The sequence below is a fragment of the Anas platyrhynchos genome, chromosome Z (genome assembly GCF_047663525.1).
Source record: "Anas platyrhynchos isolate ZD024472 breed Pekin duck chromosome Z, IASCAAS_PekinDuck_T2T, whole genome shotgun sequence".
Classification (NCBI taxonomy): domain Eukaryota; kingdom Metazoa; phylum Chordata; class Aves; order Anseriformes; family Anatidae; genus Anas; species Anas platyrhynchos.
This window is the reverse complement of record NC_092621.1, coordinates 22,246,545-22,259,905: the sequence shown is the minus strand read 5'-3', so window position 1 is coordinate 22,259,905 and position 13,361 is coordinate 22,246,545.

The following is a 13,361-nucleotide window of genomic DNA, read 5'->3' as shown; positions in this document are numbered from 1 at the left end:
CTTAATCACTTGTTTGCTATAGTTGCTCATATGTCCAATTAGGTTCATGTGTTTACTTTCATAATTATGCTAAGAAGTTCATATATGTTTATAAGTGTTTGGTTTGTGTAGCATTTTATTATCTTTCTTATGAGGTTTAAAACAAGGGATACAAGAACGTTATGAATGTTAAATTCATTGTTTATGAATATCCAAAGTCATACAGTATATAACTAACTTCAGAGTAGATTTTAATCTGAACAAGAACAAAGCTTGGTGAGAAATTCTAGATGATTAAACACTGAATCTGTGCCATTTTATGGAAAACACCATATACAAAGAGAAAACTCCATGAGAAGGATGGATGGAATTACCATAGTAAGACTTGGAGCTGATCTACACTCATGGTAAAAATGTCATTCAGGTGAAAAATACTTACAGTTTAATGTGAGTGGAATGGAATAAGGATATATGGGTAGAAATAGAAAGCACAAATTATAATTCAAACTGTGACAGGGGAGGTTCAGCTTGGATATCAGGAAAAAGTTCTTCACTGAGAGGGTGGTTGTGCACAGGAACAGAATCCCCAGGGATGTAGTCATGGCACCAAGACTGTCAGAGCTTAAGAAGTGTTTGGACTGTGCTCTTAGTCATATGGTCTGAATTTTTCATAGACCTATGCGGAGGCTAGGACTTGGACTCAATGATTGTTATGGGTCCCTTCCAACTCAGGATATTCTATAATTCTAGAATAGTATGAGGAGCAGTATATATTGATATATATGAGGATTGTATATATTCATTTATAGGTTGTGATTCAGTTTACAGTTGGATAAAGGACAGCTACATTCTTGTTTAAACTCTACAAAGTCTACAAAAGTACTTTGTACATTGAGTTACAGGATCAAAAATAAGACGGTGATTTACAGAGATATAAAGCTTTAAATTGAAGTACAATCAGTAAAAAGGATAACATTGTGATATTTATATTTTCATATTTATAGAGAGTATATTGATTTTAGAAGACTTTATCCATCCATCAGAGCTTGGCTGGTGGCTGTGAAACACACCATCTTTGCAGCATAACCTTTACAATCAACATAATCGTTACAATCTTTATGACATGATAGTACACATGACATCTCTTTAATAATGAAGACATTTGAAAAACAATAGTTCAATAGTGTGTTGATTTCTATGTTAGCATTGTTGTACTTTACGTGAGAACCCGTGGCCCCTCATGCTAAGTGCAGCAATGCAAAATCATTGTAAATTTATATATAGTAGAAATAATGAAAGATTATAAGAAGCATTTTTTTAATTTTATTGAGTGGTAAAGTCCATCTATACATCTGCAAAAACATTTAATTCTCATTACCCATTCAAAAGTAAGTTGAAGTGGTAAGATCTATTAGTAATTTACAAGCAAATTTAGTTTACTTCAAGAATCTCTGTCCCATTGGTGGGGCTACAGAAATGTATGTAGTAAAATTTTACTATCTTTTAAAGCTGAATTTTTAAAAGTGTAATTCTCATTAATAAAAAGGAGGAATGAAATATTTCTGTATTAGAAACAGTACTAATTTCTGCAAACAGAATTTCATTTACAATAACAGAAAAGAATTATACATCTGTAAGAACATCTAAATATATGGCTAAAGGAATCAGAATAATGACAGAAAGTGTTTGTGTTCTGCATGTTCTCACAGCCAGGTAATGTGCCGAGGAGAAGCATGTGTGGGTCATAGAATGACATTCCCCACCTGGAGTATTGCCTGTGGTTGATAGTGGGAGCCTACCTGGACTAGTGCTTGGAGAACTCCAGGAAGAACAGTTGGAGACATCTATGGATTGGAGTTCTCCCTCCTGGGCGCACACTTGCTCTTCATTTTTCTGCTTCTTGCCAGTCAGTGTGTGTACAGCTGTCACTGCAGTGGCTTTTTCTGTATGGTCCATGGACAAAGGAATCTGCCACAGCAACTTACCTGCGGTGGGGTATTAAAGAGTCACATCGCTGACCAGAGGAGCTAAGGATACTATTTCTGCCTCCAAGAGAAGGAACAACTAGACATCATTAGCAGACTCATGTCCACAACTGTATTCTTCCATCTTCCAACCTGAGAAATCAGATTCATGTCCTACCAGCTTTTTAACATGACATTTTAAATATAAAGTAGAAATGTCAGGAAAATTATATTTTCAGCTACCCACAAGAGGTTAAACTGTCAGTGATCAGGAACAGTATTGTCTTGATATAAACTGATGGTCCTGCACAGGAACAATCCTATGGTACAGAAGATGAATACATTTGTCACTGTGTCTTCTAGAAAGTGCATGATTGGAATAATAACAGATTCGAGGTCTAGGTATTTACCTTTGCATTTATTTGTATTTTTAATATGTTCCATATTTCTCCTAACTACATAGTTAATATACTTGTTGGTACTTGTTTAGCCTCTGTAAAATTTTCTGCAATATTAAGTTTAAAAAATTTTATTTGTCTCCTCTTCAATCTTTTATCTCTCTATCTTGTTAAGGTTTTTTTTTTTTTTTTTTTTTTTTTTTTTTTTTTTTTTTAAATCTTTGTCTTATTTGATTTCAGTATTTTTTCATCTGGACCTATTTTTCTTTTTTTGTGTGTGTTTTTATCCAACATTACATTTTTCCATTAAATCTTTCTTTCTCAATTTTCTGATTTCAACAGAAACGTTCAACAAGTACATATGAGATTGCTTTATGTCAAGCAAAAGTACTGACTGTGCTTCTAGACAGTGGGACACCAAACAGATAGGAGAAGATAAAACCATAGGTTAGATCTGTCTGGTAAATGCTGAATTGATATTGTGAACTGCAGAAGCAAAAGGCTCAAATAACCAGTAGAGGGAGCGATTTCCACAGTCAATGCCCCTCTGTCAGGGATGCCTTGACTTCGGCCCCAAAGTGCAAGTGTCAGAGTACCAGCAGAGTACCAGCACAAGCATAACGTTTATGAGGAGATGTGCGAAAGAAACGAGATGGTTTAAGCAGTTAGTCCAGAATATGTCGACTATCTAAACAGAAGGCTCTATCTTGAAATGGTTGTAATTCTTAGTTAACTAGTTAAAAGCTTGAGAAATTTAGGAAGTAAAAATACAGAAATAATGGTTAGCTGACTAGAAGTGTGAGACTTTAGGGAAACATTTTAATTAATGATGGTGACATTTATCTTCGAGATTGCTACAAATAAAATATTGATGAATAGAGATTAAGTCTTTAGCAGGGAAATTTATTTCATTACTGGAACAAGTAATTTTTCAAATCTGTTCATTAGGGTAAACTGAAATGATACATCTTGCTGTAACGGTTACTGGTTAACATGAATTTCATCACTAGCTATGGAAAATATGTAAATAAATGATTAAAACAAACAGCTCATAAAGGCTGAACTATGTAAAGAGCAATTAATTCACTGGTTGTGTCTGGGACTTTAAGAATCTAATTTTGATCACTATCTTCTGAGCAAGTAAAAAGGTAGAAATCTCGTTATTTTTGCAGAATGTTTGTTCTTAATTATTCTAAAGATTTTTCTGAATTACATTCCTGGGATTGAATGGGGTAAGCTGGCTGATTTATCCATGAGCCATCAGCATTTTGCAGGCCATCATTTATCTTTAGGTATAACAAGCCCTAAGAAGAGTGTGGATTGTGCTGAAGTACTTAGCTACTGGTATCTATAATTTTTTACTGACAACAGAAAAGGAGGTGGGATATAGACAAAGTGGACTGACCTGAATAACAGTCCAGGAGGAATTAAACTGACCCAAAACCTAACTTGTAGTTAGGTTTGGTAAAGCCCCTTTCTTCCATAATTTACTGAAATTTTCAGTTCTATTAAAAATAGTGCTGTTGGGGAACAGCCTTCTTCTTTTTAGATTAGAAACAAAATTAATGGGCTTGGTTATTATGTGCTAAAGAATAATTGTTCAAACTAATTGTGAGGAGGTAACTGTCAGGATTCAACAAAAAAGTTTGTATTTGGGACAGTATCAGTTAATGTGTCTTGTTAATGATTCAAATAACATTTTAATTAATGAATTGACATGGCTTTAGGATGTCATTTTAGATCAAAGCACAAGATAAAGGGAAATTATAGAATAGTTTGTAGTTTTCAGAAAGCATACTGTGATAAAAATTGTTAGCAATAGGAAAAACTAAACCACAGCTTAAAAGACATCCAAGGAGTTCTGGGCAACTAATCCAATCCAATATGTAGAATAAATCCAACATGTAGAATAAATAAGCTTGTTTGAAATTTAGGTAAAATAAGGAAGCCTACCCTTGTTGATCTCCAGGCCATAACAAATATCAGAGTAATATTTACCTTAGATGTTTTTATTGGGATAGGTAGTGAAAGGTTACTTTTTTTTTTTCTTTTTTGTTAAGAGTGGGTTGTTTTTTTATGATAGCATTTTCTCAATATATAGAAGCCATACTATTAACTGTACACATAGACTCTGCACATTTAATACAATCTAGTATTCAGTAGAAGGATGGAAAAAATGCAGCAGCCAACTGAAAATTATAAACTTTACTTGATTACTTACTGTAATTTGTAAAGCACCTGCCACAATAGGCCTCTGTGTGGCTTTGGTCATTAGGAATTGTTTTAAGAATATCTAGTAATAACATCCAAAGGAAGGCTACATAAACATCTTCCTCACCAAAATTAATTGTGAAATATGCTAATTTCACAGCAGTTCAAGTGAGGGAGGGGTACCTATTGTGCTAGGTACCATATTGAGATAGAAGGCTTCTTGTAAAAATCCTATATCAAGCGGGGAACCAACAATGAATAAAAACCTACTGGTATTCTCATTTAAAAAAAAAAAAAAAAAAAAAAAAGCTTTAAAAAGCTTTGACAATCATTATTGTCAAAGGTGATGGACACTTGTGATATATCTGAACAGTCTGTTACAGTCTGAAGATCAAGCACTAAATTTGCACTTTGATAATATCAGCCAAATTTATATTCTTCTCAGAAAGGGAGGTGACACTAGGTAATATTTTCATCACATTCTTTTTTCTTGACTGGAATACATGTAACTCAGTTCTTAACAGAACGTGAAAATATCAGAAGATAAAAATTTAAGTTGTTGACAGTGAAGAACATAATACTGAATTATTAAGGGATGGCAAAAACTGTATACGTTGGCACTATTAAAAGAAAACTAAGAGTAACATAAAGATTTCTACATTGTGTCAACATACTGTATTTGGTCAACGTGATATCCACAAGAGGAAACTTAAGCATTGGAAGGGAGATAAGTGAGGAGTGACCTAATAACTATTTTTGGCTCTGGCTGTTGTCATTATTTTCATATAGAATTATAGAGGGCAACTCTTTATATAGATAAAGGGTTTGAAAGACAAATTATGATATTAAATATATGAAAGAGTATTTCTCACTAACTGAGTGTTCAGAAATGTTTTGCCAGGAAAAACAGTGTCATTTTTTAGTTTTTTTTTTTTTTCCGAGTCAGTTTCTTCTGTTTTGGGGAAATATCCTTTTAGGGAGGGATAGTGTTTTATGGTTGACTGACAGGATTTGAAAAAAAAGCAAGCAGTGTTTCATAAGGCATACACTATTGCAATGTCATGATATAAATGGCCTTAAGCATTTATGAAAGCAATTGCAGAATCATAGAATGTTTTGGGTTGAAAGGGAACTTAAAGACCATCTAATTTATGGAACAGGTCATCTTGAATGCAGTCACACAACATATGCAAGACAACCAGGGAATCTGTCCCAGTCAGCATGGGTTCATGAAAGGCAAGTACTGTCTGACCAACCTCTTTTCCTTCTATGACGGGGCGACCCACCTGGTGGATGAGGAAAAACCTGTTGACATAGTCTACCTAGACTTCAGCAAAGCCTTTGATATGGTTTCCCACAGACTTCTGGAGAAGCTGGCAGCCCATGGACTGGAAAGTGCACTCTATGCTGGATTAAAAACTGGGCCCAGAGAGTGGTAGTGAATGGATTTAAATCCAACTGGGGACTGGTCATGAATGGTGTTCCCCAGGGATCAATATTGGGGCCTATACTCTTTAAGATCTTTATTGATGATTTGGACAAGGGAACTGAATGCACCCTAAGTAAGTTTGCAGATGACATCAAGCTGGAGGTAAGTGTTGATCTGCAATGCTAAAAGCTTGGGGCAGAGTGGCTCTGCAGAGAAAAATGATCTGGAGGTCTAGGTTGATGCTCACCTGAACATGAGTCAGCAGTGAGCCCAGGTGGCTAAGAAGGCCTACAGCATCCTGGCTTGTATCAGGAATAGTGTAGCCCGCAGGACCAGGGAGGTGATCGTCTCCCTGTATTCTGCTCTGGTGAGGCCACACCTTGAGTACTATGTTCAGTTTTGGGCCCTTCACTACAAGAAGGACATTGAGGCCCAAGAGGGTGTCCAGAGCAGGTCTACGAAGCTGGCGAAGGGCCTGGAACACAAGTGCTATGGGGAGCGGCTGAGGGCACTGGAGTTGTTTAGTCTGGAGAAGAGGAGGCTTAGGGGAGACCTTATTAATCTCTACAGCTCTCTGAAAGGAAGTTGTGGAGAGCTGCGGGTCATCCTCTTCTCATAGGTAACTGGTAATAGGACTAGAGGGAATGGTTTCAAGTTGTGCGAGGTAAGGTTCACATTGTAAATTAGCAGACATTTCTTCTCAGATAGAGTAGTCAGGCATTGGAATGGGTTGCCCAGGGAGGTGGTAGAGTCAGTCCCTGGGGGTGTTTAAGAAAAAGTTGGATATGGTACTTAGGGACATGCTTTACTTTGTGATATTGGTAGTAGGGGGATGATTGGACCAGGTGATCTTGAAGGTCTTTTCTAACCTTAATGATTCTATGATACTTTGATTCCAACTGCTTGCCATGGGTAGGGACTCCTCCCACAAGATCGTGTTCATCCAAGCCCCACTGTATTAGGCCTCGAACACTTCCAGGGATGGCATATCCACAGCTTCTCTGGGCAACTTGTTCCAGTGCCTCACCACACTCTGTGTAAAGAATTTCCTCCTATTGTCTAATCTAAATCTACCCTTTTTTAGTTTAAAAAACATTGTTTAAATTCTACAAGACCAAGACAGATACTTTATTCAAACATGTTGCTACACTTAATTGTTTCATTTCATCCTCACCCACAGCAGCATTTTCATCAGTGTTACTAATTTTCTGTGAATTTGATCAATAAAAAGCATAAACTACATGGACTGCACCGAAGATAATAACCTTTTAGTTAAATATCTAAAATATCTAATGAATTTTTTTTTTTTTAATCTATTATCTATGAATGATGCTTTAATCATGTATAGTAACTCTCATCATCCTCTCATCGTCAGGCTGTCCTCAAAATAAATATCCAAAATACTGAGTTTACCTTGTTTTATTTGTATTCTGGAGACATATCTCCATGGAAAATAATGTATGGTGGGAGAGACAGCTAATGCAAATTCACTCAAAAGCATAAATTCAACATTTTCTTTTGTCAAAAGAGCATCAGGTTTAAGATAACAGAACAGTCAAAATGACTGGCACATGTTTATTCTGTCCTTCTTCTTGTCTTCAGTGAAACTAAATAAAAAATTAAAAAAAAAAAAAGATTTTTGTAGGTTGGCCTACGGCAACCAACTATAACTGTTTTTTAATGCTATATGCTGGCCATCCTTTTCCTCATTATAAAGGTATGCAGGAGAATGCTGAGTCATAGGATGTCAAACAAATCCTCTTGTCAAACTTCTAGAATTGATGCTGGACTCTCAGATCTCTTCTGGACTGCTTTTATTGGGAAAATATTTCTGACTTTTATGTAGGAGATATGAATTCTCTTTCTTATAAAGGTATGTTTGACTTCATCTTAGAATGTTTTTACCTTTTTGTGACTCCTATCCCATCTGTTCAAGTCAGCTACCTGAAACATTGCAAGAGAGAGACAAAAGGGGATGAGGGGACAGAGGAGGAATACAAATAATGGTACTGCAGCTTGGAATGAGGAAACACAAAGTAGACACCTGTCTAGCAGTCCACCCAAAGAGGCTTCCAGAAGTTCCCAGCTGCCTTATTGATGTTTAGCCAAATGTTAATAATAGTGTAAATTAATACTAATTAAGCGCTGATGTTCTTAAAAGCATATGGCAGCCTTTATCCCATTCTTTACAGTGTTTAAATCACTGAGTACAGCATATAAAAAAATGGTTAACCATCAAATTGACAATTTCTTTCATATCATTTTATTTTTTGATCTAGTACCATCTTTACATTAAAGATGAGTGTGCTGCTTATTGCTCTTTTGGAACCTGACTTGGTTTTATTACACAGAGCCCTAATCCTCCATGCATTCGAATAGAGTTGTATCAGTAATCAAAACAGAAGGATGGTAAAATAGAAGCAGCACATATGGTAATAAATCCCATGAAAAGAACACAGACTGTAGCATAAATCTACCATCTGCTGTAAGATTTACAGACTCCCTTTTTGCTTACTAGATGACAAACAGATAGATCACCCACCCTGTTAGCCCACACTGAAAGGGATTTTTCTACTGTCTAGTAATACAATTAGCTTGGGCTGAAATGTGCCTCATGCCTAGAGTTGCCCGTTTGAAACTCCCCAGTGTATGGAAGAATTCTAACAATCTAGTCTCCCTTCCCCCAAACTGAGATATTACTCAAGATTCATTGTAACTCCTAGCGGTTCCTCCAAGCATGGTGAAAGGGAAGGCCACACATTTCTATTTATATAAAGCAAAGCAGCTATAAATCTGCATTTACAATTTAGAAAGACAACAGGATACAAGCACAACAGTATCTTCTGTAGCTGAAAGCCTCACCTTGCCATGGCTATTTTTTATGACTGCACAGTGGTGCCCTTTTTTCCTAGGGGTTATCCGGTGACTTAGTTGCTTCTACATATAAATAAGATTTACTTCTATGTAAAAAAGTGTCAATCAGGACTTTGTATTTTCCAAAAATTCCAGTTTAAAGTCCTTCCTTTTGCACTGGACCTTCAGGCAGCAGAACAAGACTGGAAGGAAGCTATTTTCCACTTCCAGGAGTTGCAGTGATTTTCTTGCCTTTCACAGAAGCCTACTCCATGCCCATGCATTTGCTGCCAGGGCTCCTGCAAACATGTGGAAGAATCTCAGTTTCTGTGGGAAGAATCTGAATCAATATCGCAAAGGCTTAACTCTTCTGTCCCTGCCCACTGCTGTCATTAACTGGAGGACAAGAATCCCCAGTGGTAAGCAAGAACAACAATTTAGTATCTGTACTGCCTCATATTCTGGAACTAACAATTGTGCTCTTAGTAATGCATAACACCCTCAAACCCTCATGCTTTGTCATCCCCTTGAAATGTCCTTTCAGATAAATTTTTCACCCCTGAATATAACATAATTGACAGTATTGTTATTTGAAATGTCTACATTTGACTCCAGTGTTAAGACCTCAGATATAAATGAGGCACTTCCAACTATTTTCTCAGAACTCTTGTTCCACATCACTGATCTGCATTCTCATTAGGATCATACATAGGTTTCAAACACAGAGCCACAGCTGCAGATAGATGAATTAGAATCTGAAAAGCCTGATCTGCAAAACTGTTGAACACACAAAACTTAAGCAAGTCCTATAGAAATCTCTGAAACTCAGAATACACAGGGAAAATTGTACACCTCAAGAAAGAAAGCTAAAAATCAAAACAAAACAGAAAAGAGAAAGAGAGAAGGTTTAAGTCATAATTAAAATTTTAAAAGATATTAAAAAATTCATATAGAGTATTAATCTATTGAGTTGAACTGGATTTCCATAACACTTTACACTTTTCTTTCTTATAGTGGTCTCACTTGTTAACAAGTCTTGTACACTACCAAAATGAAAGAATCTTATGTAACTGAGTATGTCATTTGTTCTTCTTCCTTCTTGCAGATTTCTGCTAGAAAGCACGTTTCTTCTACTCTTTCCTTGTTTGAGAATTCTTAGGCTTGTATGAAGCTAAAATATATTCAAGAAGATCGATGGGAATAGATGTTTCCAGTTCTGAATACAACCTTTTGTCTCAAAGATACATTTTATTTATGCAGATTTAGCACTAATGCTCTAAATACTTTTAACTTCTAGATACACTTTGAAGTCAGGCTGAGGGGGTTGGGATTGTTCAGCTTCAAGAAAAGAAGGCTTTGGTGAAACCTTATAGCAGTCTTCCAGTACCTAAAGGAGGCCTACAGGAAAGCTGGGGGAGGGACTCTTTGTCAAGGAGCGCAGTGATAGGACGAGGAGTAATGGCTTTAAACCAAAACAGGGGAGATTTAGATTCGATATAAAGAAGAAATCTGTGAGGTTGGTGAGGCACTGGAATAGGCTGTCCAGAAAAGCTGTGGATGCCCCATCCCTGGAAATTCTCAAGGCCAGGCTGGATGGGACTTCGGGCAACCCAGTCTGGTGGAAGGAGTCCCTGCCCATGGCAGGGAATTGGAACCAGATGATCTTTAAGGTTCCTTCCAATCCAAACAATTCTATGATTCTATAAACAGCAAGGCCATAGATATCAAATAAACAATTAAGTTAGTTAGTCTTCTCTAATTTATTTTCTTTTGGTCAGAATTTCCTTGAGATTTTTTTTTTTTCTTTCTCTTTCCTGTAAATTTTGAGGAAACTTAGAAAATTTCTGTGGCATCACAGACTGGCTTGCTGTGTAGAATTTCTAAGAAGTGTGAATAGGAATGTGAATAGAAAAAAACTCTTGATGATGTTTACTATTCTTATTGTTGCACAGAAATGGCAGAGAATTGCTTACACAAGGGTTAAAATTATACATACATTTTCTTGTAGAGAAAAACAATTAACAATTCAATTTTTCTTTCATTGTAATGACTACTTAATGAATCTCTTCTTTAGCAACTGACATTGTGTTACAGAAAGTCAATGTATGCTTCATATACACAGACTTTTATGGCACTTTCTAGATTACACAAATGCTTAACTGAGCAAATTACCTCAAGCAGTCCTACCAGGCAAACTGAAACCTGCTAGCAAACTGAACAGTGCAAGCCAATGTCCTTGGCAGTGAAATTCAATTGTGCATGCCGTGAAATTTTTAACGTGGTTCCTAGTGGCCTGCATGAGCTCTTCCAAACAATTTCCAAACTCAGTTTTCTATACACTTTGGACCATTTCCACTAGTCAGTTTGCATGTGCCCATGCTGCTTTACACTATGAGATAATTTAATAACAAGGAAGTGAGCTGTTCTCTCCTGGTTGGTATCAGAAAGAGCAAATGGTCTCAGAAACATGTATTAAACTTATTTAGGGTCTATCAAGTGACATAAGAGAAACTACATAATTTTGTTCCTTGGCATACTGAAGACCTATTAACAATCTCACCTTGTAAGGCTATCCTATTCCCTTTTTCAGAGTAGCCATCCAACATGTTCTTGATTTCTTGACAGCTTGATGGACTGGCTGCATGATACCCAAGTCTGCTTATCTCCTTGCCTCAAATCTCAACCAGAAGTGGTGATGCTCACTGTAACAGAATCTTTGCATACAAATGCAGGGAAAGTCTTGCCAGCTTTCAGTCACAGGATTTACTAGTGTGAAAGCATTGATCCTGGTTTTCAAAATGCCTCTGCAAATGCAATTTCTCACTCAAACTAAGCAGGAAAAAAAACAAGCTGAAAGTGCAAATGCACACTAAAAATCATAGACAATATACGTTATTGCAGAAAACTTTGTTTGGCATTATGAGATAAAAGAGAAATCCCAAAGACATAAACCAGGCAGAGTACAAGCTGTGTTTCTGAAAATCACTTCAAAACAGATGCCTGTTCTGTGTGTACCCATCCAGTTTAGGTCAACTAGAACAGATGCTAAAAGTGCCAAATCCTCTGTCTTAGTGTACTCCCAGAAGATAATTTAACTTTGCTTGAAAACAATTACTAATACAGTGATGTAGTTGAAAGAAAATATTTAACTCATATTCTCAGAGGCAATTTTCTACTTGTTTAAATATAAAGTTATCAAAGAAATGCTTGAACACATAGAACACATAGAAGATAGGATACTTAATTTTAAATCACACCTGGCTAAGTTAAATAGATTCTGCAGAAGACAGAGGTAAGTAGTCAAACATTTCATGTCCTCACTAGTGATGGAAATGGAATTTCCTGTTTAAAACCAACTGAAATATATTCTGCATGAAATCCTAGGCGCTGAAACACAGACTGAAGTCTTGGGTTTCATATCATAATTGCTAACTGGTAGACATTCATTATCCATTATATTGATGTCTTTTTGCACTCTGGAGTGGTCTCATTCTTCTTCCTGGATACTGCTTGTCACATACTGTGTCTGTCGTGCTGCAGATTCTAGCTGAAAGAATCAAGAAGCCAAATAATGAGGGTACAGAATCAAGCGCAGATGAAAGTTTATTGTCACAAATGTGGGAAGATCTGGTAGTACGTCTGAACAGTAGTTCTTACTCTTGTCAGGAAAGCAGTTTTTAAGATCTCTGTCATTTCAAGGACTGCTTATTTTAAGAATTCAGTTTCAAAGTTCTCTTTCATTCCTGTAATTAGTACAAAACATAAATAAATGTGTATTGTGTATTAGTATACAGTTTGTCTGTTGATAATATCTATGTTTGCTTTTAGGTTGCTAATTATTTTTAAATTAAATTTAAATTTATTTAAATTTAATTAAATTTGTAGGTTGCTAATTAGTTTAAAATTATTTTTAAACCTGTATATATTTTCTTCATACAACTGTAGTCATGCCATACAATTGTACGGGATGATATATTAAAACACCTGTACAATGCAATCAATTTTTGTGAATTTGATAGAAGGGGAGGCAAAAATTTCTAACTGCATGTCACGTATTCAGCAATGAATACATGTAATGAAAACCTCAGAAAATGTATACTTTTCTTAAACAACCATGTTTTTTTCCCATAACACCTCTTTCAATCTTTTTTTCACAGAATCACAGAATTTCTAGGTTGGAAGAGACCTCAAGATCATCGAGTCCAACCTCTAAGCTAACACTAACAGTCCCCACTAAACCATATCCCTAAGCTCTACATCTAAACGGCTTTTGAAGACTTCCAGGGATGGTGACTCCACCACCTCCCTGGGCAGCCCGTTCCAGTGCCTAACAACCCTTTCAGTAAAGAAATTCTTCCTAACATCTAACCTAAAACTCCCCTGGCGTAACTTTAGCCCATTCCCCCTCGTCCTGTCACCAGGCACATGGGAGAACAGGCCAACCCCCACCTCTCTACAGCCTCCTTTAATGTACTTATACAGAGCAATAAGGTCACCCCTGAGCCTCCTCTTCTCCAGGCTGAACAA